The following is a 15105-nucleotide window of genomic DNA, read 5'->3' on the forward strand; positions in this document are numbered from 1 at the left end:
GTCCGGCAGGTCGTCGGTGAGGTCCTCATCAGCGTAAGGCAAGTTGAATATGGATATAACTAGAATACAAACTACTACTCCCTCCGTCACAAGTTATTTTAGGACAGAGGGGGTAGATTATTTCTAAAGTAGGTTGTTTATGTTGGATGTGCTGTAGTGTAATGTAGTGAGCTTTATGTGTTAATGGAATATATTATCTTATCTTAACAACAAGTAAATTACAATCTGAATGGAATGGTAATGTTTTGTTAGCAGTGACTGCGATTAACCTTTAGGCCCCCGTAAGGTGAACAAAACACATAAAGAATAATGTGCCGCACCTTCTTTGTACATGACACTATTTTTTTTTGCTTCATGTTGATCTACAGAGACGTATTGGCGTGGTGCCACGATGCAAGAGTGCGTGGCAGATGACCGTGGGTATAATCCGTCAGGTTTCTACCATTAGTGTGCATGGTCTGGCCCAGCTAGAGGCCCACATGATGTTTTGCTAAGGACCATGAATCCTAAGGGAAGCTAGCAGCTACGGAGCATCAGAGGTCCAAATTCTTGGCGTGCGGAACAATGACAAGCCCACTATTAGGAAATCCTAGGGTTCTCCTGTATCTTATAACTGACCCGGCCACAGTACCTGAGATCTAGCCTCCCATATATAGGCTAGGAGAGACCGCTGGGAGGACATATAATCTCTAACCCACACATAATGTACCATAGGCAAGATCCGATCTACGCCACTATAGCTCTCTCGGTGGCACTATAACTTTCATCAATATATAATCAAGATCGCAAAGGCAGGAAGTATGGTTTTACCCTCCGGGGCCTGAACTTGGGTAAATCTCGCCTTCCCCTTTGTTTGATAGCCGACGAATCTACAACGCATCTTTTTCCCTAAACCCAAGTCGATCATCAATGAGCATTGCCGTGGATACCCCACGTCAATTGGGGCAGTTTGTGGGAAGAGTGTGCGCTGGAGTCAAGGCCTCGGCGGATCCAACCTCCACGTCTACTATGGCTCCATCATATTCATCCCGCACTCGCCGGCCTCGCGCTTGGATATTTACTCACAGGGGGTGGATATGCCAAGTCAACTCGGTGGGCATCCTTCGTCTCCCGAACTAGATATGTTGGACTCCGGGTGAACTGGAATCACTATCGACCATTGTGATGCTCTTTGTCCTTCTTCCGTCGGCTCCTTCAGCGAGTCGTAATCGACCCCAACATCAATATTCTACGTCGACTGCGACGCCTACCATGTCGAGGGTGAGAACGACGTCGCTAGGTATCACGTCGGTGGATCCGCCTATCACAAAAACTGCAACAACAGCGGTTACCCGGCAAGTTTTTAGCGTGCGGTCATCGACTCCACCACCGGAGCTGACAACGGGAACAACGACACAGCCGATCGGACCACCATAAACATCCCTCAGGAGGCCTGGAACAAGGAAAAGGAGGCCTTAAAAGGCTCAACCCTATGCGAGCGAACACGACGCGGGAGGAGCTAATGACCTACCACACCCTCCTTCACCAACACCACACACGCTTGACTACGGCACAATCAGAACTCGAAGAGTGCAAGCGACATGCTGATGCTTCGAGCAAATGGCGGCAAAAACTGTCCTCTCTCCACTCTTCCTCATCAAAGCACACCACCGCAGGCGTGCTACCAAAGCGACGTTCTCAGCTGCAACATCTGCCTGATGATGGCAGGCTCGAGTTATCTAGAAGCCTCAACTCACCCTTCATGTCGGTGGACACAACAGGCAACGTAGTGACGAAGACACCGCAAGGCGTTGTAATCGCGGCTACTACGTACTTGCTGTCTAACCAGAGAATGATCCCCGGGCGTCTCTTCATTGATCTATCATCATCGGCCTAGGCTTGATAGGAGACGTAGGAACGAATCAAATCAGATGGTTCAATTTTTCAATGCCGCCCAGTGTCCCGGCTTCTCGGAGCTGAAGCACAAAACCATCGGCGCTGAGGTCAAGAGGCTCCTCAAAGCAAAATTCATCCGGGAGATCAAGAAGTTCACATGGGTAGCTAATCTAGTGTTGGTCCCGAAAAAAACACGGAAGTACTCCGCATGTGTATCGACTACACGGTCATGAACAAGCACTGCCCGAAGAACCGCTTACCGCTCCCGTGCATCGACCAAATAGTTGAGTCGATCGCTGGCTACGAGCGCCTCTCCTTCCTTGATCCCTACTCAGGCTACAACCAAATCAGGAAGAAGGTCGAGGACGAGAAAAGACTGCCTTCATCGCGCCCTATGGTGTATTCTGCTACACAACAATGCATTTCAGGCTCAAGAACGCAGGCACCACCTATCAAGGGTGCATGCAGGCCTACCTGAAGGAGCAAATATGCAAGAACGTCTAGATCTGCATAGACGACATAGTCATCAAGACCAAATATGGAGCCATACTACTAGACAATCTCCGCGAGACATTCGACAACCTCAACAGATACCGCATCAAGCTGAACCCGAGGGAAATTGAAGCAAATCCGGAGAAGACACAAGTAATCCTGACGATGGAGCAACTGAAAGATCTCAGATGTATCCAGGAGCTGGCAGGACGCGTATCAGCGCTCCGCTCTGCCGTTTCATCATCAGGCTCGCTGCCATTATATCGGTTGCTGAGGAAATCCGACAAGTTTGAGTGGATGGCCGAAGCACAAGCAACCTTTGAGGATCTCAAGCACATGTTATCGATCTTGATTGCAATTCAAGACGTAGTTTATTGTTCAAGTGTGAATGAATGTATCTTATAAATTTAGGCAGAAGTTTAACTTAACAGTCTACTGATGATTGACAAATCTCTAAATAGGCATTTGAGATGCCGTGGGGAATTATTGAAATAATAAGCCTTTTACATAGGCCCATGCAGTATTTCAGAATTTGATTAAATCTCATAGCCAACATATGTGGCAGGCCATGTGAGTTTAAGCCCATGTTGTTGGCAGCTCACAAGGAAGTACCAAGAGGCGGGGGTGCAAAGTTTAGTACCACATAAAAATTTAGGAGCAAGTTCAACCATCTTACAAGGTGTATTGTTCCACCACTTGTAAGTGAGTGAGAAGAGAAGTGGTACACACGCTCTCCTCCTCCTCCTCGCTCGCTCACCTCGTCTTGCACGTCGCGCTTGTGTTAAGTGGACTGAGCCTCGAGCCGATATAAACTCTTGCCTGGCTATCCTCGTTTTAGTTATGGTTGTTGTCATGTTTAATATTCTGAAATTAATCATGAAAATATTGCATAATTATCCAACATGTTCGTACTATTACTGCTGACGTCCTATAGAGCAGATGTGCGGCTCTTTTTTCTTGCTTTGTTTGGCATGGTAAACTTCAGGAAAGCCAAGGTTTAGTAAGAAGAGCTGATAAACTTAAAGCTTGAATGCGGGCCACCTGATATAAGCTAGTACACTGGCATGTCGACTGTCCGGAGGCAGCTTTGATCATGAGGCTCGAGGAGGTCCTGCAGCAGCTGATTATGAAAGATTCTTGCTGCTGCGTAGTCTCTGTAGCTTGTAGAATTCAGTGCTAACCGATTTCAGCAAATCTGGGGTCGCCAAAGATGCAAAGTCTGTATTCAATCTTTTTGTTGAGATTTGAGAAACGAGACATGTATGCATCCAATCTTATTGCGAAGAATGAGTGCAATTGGGCAGGGCAGTGTCAGATAAATCGTGCCATGTTACCTTGGGTTCACTTGAGATGTTAGTGTCCCAGAATGGTTTTGTTGTCGTGAGTGTTTGACTTGGTCGATTAATCATACATTCATACTGCCCATCAACAAATTTTTACAGTGACCCATGCACACATTTTGCGGTATCACACCCCCTCCGGCCCTGCCACTCTTCCCTGTCAAAGCCCCAAAGCATCTCCTCGATCGGCAACCTCGAAGATGTCTTGTAGCTTAATGGTTCCACATCGCAGGAAATTCGAAACCATGCAACTAGTACAGTATCGCTAAAGATCAAGAATTTTATTGACATCACAGATTAGTTTTACAATTACAGAGTACAGACAAGGCAAACAATTTCTGCCACTCATACTATTACAATTTTGAGCGGAGACATTTGGAATCGAAACTCTCCTAGCTAGAAGGCTAGAGCCCTAAACCCTATGATGTGAAGGCAGGCTGGTGACGGTGACGGTCTTCTTGATCATGGAGCTGCCGCACCTCGCTTGGCTCCTCTCCCTCAGGATTGGATGCTTCGTTTTCTGCCTTTGCTTGATCATCTCCGGCGCCACCACCTTGATTGGCAGGCGTTGCCGCTTGGCGTCCTCTGCCTCCCGGTACGCTTGGTTGAACTTGCGTTTTGCAGCTAGCATCTTCTCCTCGGAGACGAGCCCGGCACGGTCGCCGCGGAAGATGAGGCCCGGGGCGACGGGATCAGACGCCCTGTTTGTTGTGATCTCCACCGTCTTCTTCTTGGCGGGTGTCTCCGGGATCTTGGCAGGTTGCGTCGGATGGTCCATCGTCTTGAGCTGCTGCGGCAGGTTGCCCAGGAGCTTGGGAGGCATGGCATTTCTGACCGTCTTCTTGGCGGATGTCTCCGGGATCTTGGTAGGTTGCGTCGGATGGTCCATCGTCTTGGGCTGCGGCAGGTTCTCCACCTTGTGCGTGACCTCTCTGACCTTTGTGTCGTCGTCCTTGACGGAAGCCCTCCACGCGGCGACGATGCCGCCGGCGAGGACCCGGACGCGCTCCGACTCGTGGTTCTTGTGCAGCGCGCGGACGCACTTGGCGAGGTCGGTCTTGGCGAGCACCGTGGGCATGAGCGGGACCAGCCTGAGCGTCTCGAGGGACTCCACCATGACGTCGTCGAGCAGGAGGCAGAGCCGCTCTGCTTGGTCGTCGTCGGCGGCGTCACACGGGCGTTCGACGATGTCGCCCCTTGCGCTCCGGAACTCGTGGCGGGAGAACTCTACCGGGTCGAAGGCCTCCATGGCGGCGTCGATGGAGTCGAAGGCGCGGAAGAAGGGCTTCCAGCGCCGGAGCGGGCTCTGCGCGGGCGCGGCCATGGCGGCGAATTCAGGAGCTTGCAATCTAGGGCTGTCAACTCTCAAGCCGGTGGATGTATGCGGAATTGCAGAAGAGGATAACTCCCGCAGCTTATATGGATCCATTTACGGAAAGTCGGTGTTGATTACGGAAGCGCGTTCTCCGTCCCGTCCGAGTCCGACTAAACACTGGCATGATCAATGAGTTGCGCGCGCGCCACGAAAACTGTTTCGACAGGTGCCACTTCTTGCACATACATATGCGCGCGCGGCCACTCTCCTCGCTCGCAAAAAACATTCCATGGCCACCGCGCGAGCTACCGCTGCCGAAGACGCCATCCGCGCCATGATCGACGACCACGCCGCCGGCTCCTGCAAGAAACGACGCATCGGGAGCACCGAAGACTACGAGCTGACGCGCATTCTCGGGAAGGAGGCTTCGGCGTCGTCGTCAAGGCGCGCCACCGCGCCACCGGCATTGACGTCGCGCTCAAGTCCCACCTCCGCCGCTCGCCGGCGCGCGCCGGCTGCAAGAAGACGAGCCACCATTCCCACGTCCTCCATCGTGACCTGCTGCGGGAGGCGTGCTACCTGGCCGCGTGCCGCGGCCACCCGTCCGTCGTGGGCTTCCACGGCATCGCGCGGGACCCGCGCACGGGCGAGTGCAGCCTCGTCCTGGAGCACGTCGGCCCCAGCCTCGCCCACGTCCTGCGCCTACGTGGTAAACCGTTCACGGAGGAGGAGACGCGCCGCGTGATGCGGCAGCTGCTGAGCGGCGCCGGGAGGATGCACGAGCGCCGCATCGTCCACCGGGACATCAAGCCCGGGAACATCCTCCTCGGCGCCGGCGAGGGCCGCGGCGACGTGGTGGTGAAGATATGCGACCTCGGGCTGGCCGTGTCCATGAATGAGAGGCCGTCACGCGGCCAGGCCGGCACGCTCTGGTACATGGCTCCGGAGGTGCTCCTGGGGAAGCCGGACTACGACGAGCTCGTGGACGCCTGGTCTCTCGGCTGCGTCATGGGGGAGCTGCTCTCCGGCGGGCCGCTGTTCAGGGGGCAGAACGCGACCGACCAGCTCCTCAGGATCTTCGATGTGCTCGGCGGCGCCCACGGCAACCCGCGGCTGCGCGAGCTGTTCCCCGAGGAGCGCTTGTCGCAGGACGGGTTCGAGATTTTGGACGGGCTCCTTACGTGCGACCCTGCCAAGCGTTTGCCGGCAGCCGCCGCGCTCCAGTGCCCATGGTTCGCTATCTCCGGCTGACATCCCTGCCTCTGCTGCTGCCGTGGACGACACGCCGGCGTCGCCCAAGCAGAAGGAGACCTGCTCTATCAACATCTCGGATGCAGATTGCCGTTGCTGGCTAGTGAGATTGTTTCATCATCTTGGGGTGTATAGTGTATTCGTTTAGTCCTCGAGGTCACGAGATGATTTGTTGTAATGATTGGCTCTTTGTTGTTCTGTTGGATTGAACTTCCCTGTACATTTCGTTCCTGATTCCAGTTTGTACATTGTATCCTACGATACTCTATTACCATGATGAACTTAGTGGCAGTGAACACCTCTAAATGGAAAGTACAAGCATGCTTAATACTAGTCATAGTGGGGAGTAACATAGAGTAGTAACATGTACAAGTTACTACTCTATGTTACTACCTTCATAGTGGGAAGTAACATATGTGTAGTGTCATGCTAAATCATATTAATTAGGTTGTAGACTCATCTAATCTTGAAAAATGTGATGTGATGGTAACATAGCTAGTTACCACAATGCTCTCTCTCCTCAATTAATGATGTGCCATGTCATCAAAATGCTTAGTTGGCATTGCATGTAGCTCTATGTTACTACTCAAGTTACTCCCACTATGAGTAGTCTAAAGGTGTGCAAATCTGTCTGTTGTAACAGAATTGCAAGTAGAGCATTTCTTGCAAATACTACTATATTCTGCTGTAAAAAGCCACTTCAGTTCTGCAGAAGGCTAGGATCTGCCTTTCTGCAACCCAACAAGCAGGAGGAAACTGCAACACACATGTTACTGTGCTGTCAATATTGAAGTACATCAATCTCAAGAGTAGCAAAATACTACAGAAACGTGACAGTTAAAACATTGTTACACACGCACAAAGCCGTACTAAATTATTTGGCCATAACACGAAGAAATGAGAAAAGTTTATATACAATAACATTGCTTAGAGAAATTGGACGATGCCGCCTCTAGCGCGCTGGAACTCGTCGCGGGAAAGGACGGGGTCGGCAGCCTCAATGGCGGCATCAACAGCGCCAAAGAAATGCTCCCACCTGCGGAGTGGGCTCTGCGCAGGCGCGGCCATAGCGGCAATTACAAGCTCTGACCTAGCTAGCAGTAGATCAGGCCAGTGGTGGTACCTCGTGGACGGACCGACACGGAAATACAGCAACAGTTCCGAGAGAGGGACTCAATCCTTATAGCGCCGATCCTTACAGTGATCTGTACCTTCAAGAAACAGAGCACCTGCAACCAACAACAATCATATCACCCTCATCAACTTCATGCTCATTTTGCATCTCAAATTGCAGATACGTCTAACACACTTACTGAGTCACCGGTTTCATATCTGGCACTGAGCTTGCGCTGTGTCAATACACATGAATGGATCTGCTGCAGTGTGTTTTCTTCTCTGTGTCCTATCCAATATCAAGAGAAGGATCAACTAGCTCTTTCATGTTCTCCAGTCAAGCGGCGGTTTTGCCTTCAAGAATAGATTGATAATTGGAGAAGTAAAAGGTCCATATCAAAACATTGGAATCTTCTTGTTATGATCCCATGCATGAAGTAAAAAAAGAAGTATTCTGGAGCCATATGCCTGTATAAGGGACGGATAAACAGTCAAAGGTTTAAAAAACAAATTACAATACTGTTCTGGTTTTCTGGCTAATATGGAATCATTCTTAAACAATGATAATTCAATGGGGAACACAACACGATTTGTCAGAAAGCTGTTTTGCAAGCCCAAAATCAGAGAAATGTTCAACGGAGAAAACATGTTGCACTTGACATCCCAAGGAATAACAGAATATATGGGACTACTGTGACAGACAAACCATAGAAGACATACCTTAGGTTGACACCCAGTTGAGAATATTTGAATCCTTGGTGTCTCTAAATTAAGAATCGTTTTGCAGCCTTAAAGTAGGTTACGCGTCACACAGAGATTCCAATTTTCAAGTGCAATCACTGAACCTACCCTTCAGTTGAGGGTGTCCTTTGGACCTGACCAGCTGAGCATCATTTCCATTAATCACTGACTAATAAAACCTAAAGTAAACTCTTATACCTATATGGCTTATAGAAAAGGTGATGCTACACACCATGCATGTGTTATCAATTATGGTAGGATATGAGGCTTAAGGCCTATCCGATATTGCCCTGGAGCTAGGTGGCACAATCATGCCTTGATGGCGGACATACTGGCACCACAAGGGCAGAAAGGAGAGTGGGAACAGATTGATTTACCATGCTTAATGAAATCTTTATATTTAGTGCATATATATACAGAATTCTAGTTTATGGATCCAGATGCAACCTGTGGTGCAATTTACTCTTATCAGTTAAAGTACTATAATAATTGTTAGAGAGTGTTATATGTAAGCAAAGCCACGGTATAGGATCAGATTATCATCTCACACAATTCCGACAGTCAGAATTAGAGCTGAATTCTGCATTTTTTTTGTTCAAAGTTCACATACTACAGACCATTATGCTACAGGAGGACTAAGAGAGGCTGGGATAAGTCTGCTGTTATTTCCCAATAGTGAATCCAATGCCATCATGCTACTTAGGGGGTGTTTGTTTGGGTTTTTTCTAGCTTTCTACTAAAATAAGCAGATGAAATGAACCAAACGGGATGCTTTGGCTGTAAGCTTTTCCAAAGCCACCGAGCGAAATACACATGGAAGAGAAAGCACCTCGGAAGGTGCTTTTCTGGGCTTCCCGCAGCTTTCTCACTTAAGACTGAACCGGTATATCCTTTTGACTCTTTTATCCATGGTATTTAAAGAGAACTGCCACTGAGCATCCTGACCGAAACGTCACGCGCGCCACTCCAGCCAACAGGACATGCGGCGTTGCTTCTCCCAGACAAACAAATAATCACTATAGCTAATTATTACGCTGGCCCACTGCATGCAGCTGCTACTAGCTCTTTGATTAACGCACAGTGCATCAGAGAGACAAGAGAATCGCCGTAGAAATTTATAAGTAAACTTTGGCATGCATGCCACATACGGATATAATACAAATGTTTCAAAATCATTGGAAAGAAAACCGTTTGGTGATCCATATTTTTTCTTTGAGTCAAATAAAGTATTACAAATAAATTTGAAAAATTGTATATTCTCATAGCCATGAAGGGTATTTGCGACATTCATCTATTCACAGCCAGACAGCCAGCTAAGTTGCCAAACAGTGAAATTCGGAACAGCAGCTTTTCCTGCACAGCGGCTTTCTCTGCACAGCAGCTTTCCCTGCACAGCCAGCCAGCCACAGCCCAAACAAACAGGCCCTTAAACATCGACTGGTTGGTTCTCCTGGTCTGAGGATATGAATCAAATCAGGGCCATGAATGCTAGTATTATCACTCCAAAGGTTGTCATGTAGGGAAAAGAATCAAATATACATGTAAATATTGCATCTACATTAATGATGCTATGAGATCATATTTTTATTCTGCATACTTAAGCCTTTGTCCTTTAAAGCAATGAGAAGAACCAAATTTCAACAATTTATATGAGCAAGGCTGGTACACGGTCACATTGACAAAGGCTGGTAGCAAGTTGCTTGTCTATACAACTTTTGCTATTTATTTATTTATTTTCATTTTTACAATATATCCCCTCAAAGTATCACGTTTAGTGTGGCAGTATTCAACCCAAACCACTATCCTTTCTTGGGTACCACGATTTGAGGTATATCAAGCATGGGTTAAATAACAGGAAAACCTACTCCATCCGGTACTTTTTACAGTCTCCAACACGGAGACTATGACTGCAATTTCTGAACATAATGTGTATTACAGAGAACAAATAAATGTGCAAAACATAAAAGAATACTACACCATGAATCAAATGTACTTTCACACACATTATGGTCAACATTTCTAATGGTTGACTGCAAGCATCCCATGTTGATATACGTTGAAGAAAAGAGTTAGTAGTAAACAAGTTTATTTACATATTAATTTTTTACACAGTACATATATCTACCTATCCAACAATTTTTAAGTTCAGTTCTTCAAGTTGATGAGTTACTTTGCACCAGACTATATGGTCTTATACGAACCTCAACATAATATGTGTTGCAGAGGCAGACTGTTTAATATTGTCTGAGGAAAAGAATGACAATTATAATTTATTGCTCCCAAAGCAAAGCAAGACATGGAACTCCGCAAATCCTAGGTGTGGAGAGCCTGACACTGACTATCTGCATGAAAAGGAAGGATGGTGCCTGTAAGATCGACATAAGAAAAAGGAGCAGTATGACTAACTTGTTTGGCTTTGTAGATAACCAAATGCATAACAACACGAGGTAGCACATAGTTTGCAGAAGCCATGCAGTACCTCCCAACTGCGATGATGAGAAGTGCCTTCAATTTGACTAGAAACAGGAATTGGTATGATAATCCTGTTTCGGCTAATTGGTCAGTTTGAGCAAAAATATATTGGCATCTAGCTGATCAAACAGCATCCTAACTGGATGTTGCTCCATGCAGTGATCCATGTAACCTGCATAGGTGCCTCACTAATATCAAAACTGCACCTGTCTTCCTGGCCAAAAGAAGTAAGGATAAGTATTAGTTTGTAAGCAAAAGTTCCGTTGAGTAAATTGTAAACTCAGGAAAGAGAAGTGCACTAATGGGCACAAAATTACGTCAACTAAGTTTGTAGACACTTACCATTGAACAGATAGTTCCAGATGAACTGCTCACCAGAGAGGCCAATGGAATTTACAAATCTATTAGCATGAACACATCAGTCAGGCTGACTCAAGTAGCTTCTCCTTGGACTTCACCAACCAGACTGCTAGACACCTCATGCATGCCATTGGTCACCATAGCATATGTCTGAGAACTAATGCAACAGTGTTTATTTTCCATGGTGGACAGCATCTGTGAACATATATCAACATAACCAAATTTGAGCAAACCATCATTTAGAATATTCCATGCAACTTCATCATGATTATAGCCCAGTTCAAGCAAGTCGCTGAACAACAAATTAGCCTTCTCAAATTCTCCCTCGTTACAGAGTCCCAGTATAAGAAGCTGGTATGAGTCAAGATGAGGCTGAAAGCCACATTCTATCATGTTGTTAACAAATGACGAGGCCTTCTCAAAGGACTTGGTATCACAGCAGCACTTTATCAGCAATGTATATATCTCTTCATTGGGTGTTATATCTTTTCCACACATATGATCAAGAAGAATACATGCTTCCTTAATACGGCTGGCTTTGCAGAATCCTGCAATGAGAGAACTGTATGTCGTTGTTGTGGGATTTAGACCATGTTCTGACATCTTTTCAAGAAACTGCCAAACAGTATCCAACTCTATTAAGTTCCACAGGCCGGAAACGTCTATATAACGGACATTAAGATTCGCTCTTAGAAGATACTTGAGCAGAATACAATAGGTCCGATAATCTGGCTCACATGATGCATCCATCATGCGCTTCAGAGTATGAAATGTGCGGTCAATATATCCCATATGCCCACAGCCATCAATAAATGTGTTGTAGGTCACCACATCAGGGGCAACACCTTCTCTCTCCATTTCCATAATTAATTTCTCAGCCTCCTCCAATTGACCTTCCTTGCAGTACGAGTTAATGAATACAGTATATGTGGTTGCACTTGGCTTATGACCTGATGATACCATTTCATCGTACATCCTTTTAGCATGGTCATGCATCCCCTCTCTGATCAATTCGTTGATTACAGTTGTATATGCAACAATGGTACATTTTATTCCCCTTTGAGTCATCTGATCCAGTATCGGCAAAGCTTCCCGCAGCTTCTTTTTTTTGCATAAAGCATGCAACAGTACACTATATGTGTATGAATCTGGTGTGCATCCCTCAGCAACCATGCTCTCTATGAGTGTGGCGGCAAGGTCACTATTTCCAGCCTTGCTGAAACCATCAATTAAAGTAGTATATAGCATCTTGGTTAGGGCTACTCCTTTTCTAACAAGAAATGAATAAGCTTCTTCAGCCTTTCCAGTTTTGCATAATGCACCAGTTAAGACAGTGTATGATTGTTCATCAGGTGTCAAACCACTCTGCTCCATCATTTCAAATAACCTGAAAGCATTGTCAAATTCATGTTCCTTGCACTGGCCTTGAACCAAAGTGGTATAGGTGATAACATTAGGAGTTATTCCATCCTTCTGCATTTTGGTTATGAGCGCCATTGCCTTGTGAAGTTTTTTATCCTGAATCAACCCATACATCAGAGAGTTGTAGGTCCAGGCATTTGGCCGGCAACCATCTCTTTCCATCATTTTCAAGACCTCTAGTGCCAAATCAACTTTCCCGATCTTGCAATAGCCATCAATGAAAGACGTGTAGGTGACCACATTCGGAACTAAACCAGCTGCCAAAATTTCAGTTAACAACATGTTAGCCTCTTTTAACCTATCCTTCTTAATGAGGCTGTTGATGAGCTTTCCGTACACATTTATATCAAGTTTGCATTTCCTCAGCATCATATTATTTTTCACCCTGAGGGCATCATCTATCCTTTCAGCTTTGCAGTACCCATCGATCAAGTTAGTGAACGTAACAACCGTAGGCGTAAAACCTCCTTTAACAGCACTGTCCAGAAATCGCTCAGCTTCATCTATCCTCCCATCACAGAGGCCATGTATCAAAATGCCGTATGTCCAATCATCCGGGCGGCACCCATTTCGTTCCATCAGCTCCTTGATCCCCAGCGCATCCTGCATCCTTCCCGCCTTGCAGTACCCTGTGATCATCGCATTGTACGTCATAGCACTTGGAACAGCGCCTCCCCGAGGCATTTCATCAAGCAGCATCCTGGCATCAGCAGCCCTGCCCTCCCTACACAGGCCGGCTATCAAGAACTTGTATGTGTGCGAATTCGGGGAGCAGCGTTCCCGCCTCATCATCAGCAACAGCGCAAGTGCCTCCCTTACAGACCCCGGCGAGTCGCAGAGACCCTGGATTAAAATGGTGTAGGAGTACTCGTTTCTGCGGCAACCCATCAGCGGCATCATCAGCAGCAGCCAGCAGGCCCTCCTCAGGTCACCCGTCCGGCAGTAACCGAGAATCAGCGCATTGCACGTGAACGTATCCGGCTCCAGCCCACACTCCAGCAGCAGCCTGAAATACCTGTGCGCGGTGGCGAGGTCACCCTCCTTGCAGTGCGACTTGATCATGGCGTTGTAGGTCCTGGTGTCCGGCAGCAGCCCGTCCCGCACGAGCTGCGCGTAGACGCGCTCCATCTCCCCCGTCATGTCGAAGCGCGCGAGCGACCTGAGCGCGAGGTTGTAGCAGGCCGGGGAGAGCGCGTGGCGCGCGGCACCCGTTCGGCAGATGGCCCGCACGGCGTCGGCGGACGCGCGCGCGTCCTCCGCGGTGCGGGCGCAGCCGAACATGCCGAAGACGAGCGCCTCGTAGCGCGCGGAGGCCCGCCGGCGCGCGAGGAGGTGGATGAGCGCGGCGTGGGAGGCGGCCGTGTGGCGGAAGCCCTCGCGGCGCGCGACCCAGTCGAAGAAGGCGAGCGCGGCGGCGGGCTCCGGGGCGGCGGAGGGGGTGTTGAAGAGGTCGGCGACGAGCGCCGGGGTGATGTGGGGCGCCAGGCGCTTGTAGGCCCGGCCCTTGTTCCAGCGGCGCGTGGAGAGGACGCGGCCCAGCTCCGCGACGATGTCCGGGGTGGATGTGGATGTGGATGCGGCGGCGGCGGCGGCGCGCTGGGAGAGGGGCGCGAAGAGGCGCATGGCGGGCGGCGGCGGCGGGGTTTAGGGTTTTGCGGCGGCGGCGGGAGCGTCTGGCTGTGTTGTGGGGTTAGTGCGGGTTTAGCGGCGCGCCGGAGCGGAGGCGGAGGAGGCGGCCATGCTTCTCTTTCTTTTTCCCCAATCCACTCTAGTTTCTGTTTGGGACAAGGGCAGCAGATTGACTAGAGGTGCGGCGCGTTGATCTGGACCGTCCGATAGATCCGACGGCCCGCAGCCTCCCGTCACCCTCCCCAAATTCCCCAACTCCCTCCCCTGCCTCCAAACTTCGACTCCGGCCGCTACTCCGATCACCTCTCAAAGGGGACCAAGTTTCCAATTCCGAATCGGAAGCCGCAACCGGAGTCCTTTGCCCATTTATGCAACCGGCGCTATCCATACGTCAGGTAGCAGCTTCGCTCTCCACCGGCGTCTCCGGCTCCGTTGCCCATCGCGTCCGCCGGTTTCAGGTACAGTACATTGTTGTTGTTGCCAGCATCCACCTTCGGTGATCGACTTTGCTGCTTCATCGAATCATTAGATTCAGAGCTGCTTGATTGCTCCATTGCCGCCAAATCAGGATCTTCCTGCACTACTCTGTCGTCTTGCTACAGATAGCTGCTTGAGCAGTTAATTTTTTTAACAGTTGGTGCCAGCCAGAGTAGCCTTGTTAACTAAAGTCCTGTAGCCGTGTCAATACTGAAGCTACGATAAACTGTACTAGCTATTCAGCATTGATTTCTGGTAGGTCTGGCAAATTAAGTTGGTTCTTAGTCGAAAAATGCATTTGGAACTCGAGCTACCTGTAACCCTTTCTATTTTGAAGATTGTAAAATTGCATTTTAAAGGTTCAAAAAATCCTGCAAAAAATATGTACATGCAGGCAACGATGTACGCTTCAAAATTTCAATCCGAAACTATTTGTATTCTGGGCTATAAAAACAAGGCAAAATCTAACAAGGTTTGAATAGCACTGTTCACAAATCTAGATCTAAAATTTTGTCTTTTTATGTACTCCCTCCGATCCATATTAATTGATTGAAGTTTCTCCAGATTCATATTTATCTAGTTAAACTTCTAGACTACATGCATGCGTATCTAGATAAA

The 15105-nt window shown here is 48.3% G+C and overlaps 1 long non-coding RNA gene across 1 annotated transcript; it reads right to left on the reverse strand.

The window, feature by feature from the left end:
• Positions 1-7618: 7618 nt before the first annotated feature.
• On the reverse strand, positions 7619-11040 carry LOC124684274. The gene is made up of 4 exons (XR_006996970.1): positions 10942-11040; positions 10607-10813; positions 10329-10469; positions 7619-7854 (listed from the first exon to the last, which is right to left on the reverse strand). It is a non-coding gene; the product is annotated as an uncharacterized LOC124684274 (long non-coding RNA).
• Between the last annotated feature and the right edge of the window lie 4065 nt (positions 11041-15105).

This window comes from Lolium rigidum, chromosome 1 (assembly GCF_022539505.1).
Source record: "Lolium rigidum isolate FL_2022 chromosome 1, APGP_CSIRO_Lrig_0.1, whole genome shotgun sequence".
In the NCBI taxonomy this organism is placed as follows: domain Eukaryota; kingdom Viridiplantae; phylum Streptophyta; class Magnoliopsida; order Poales; family Poaceae; genus Lolium; species Lolium rigidum.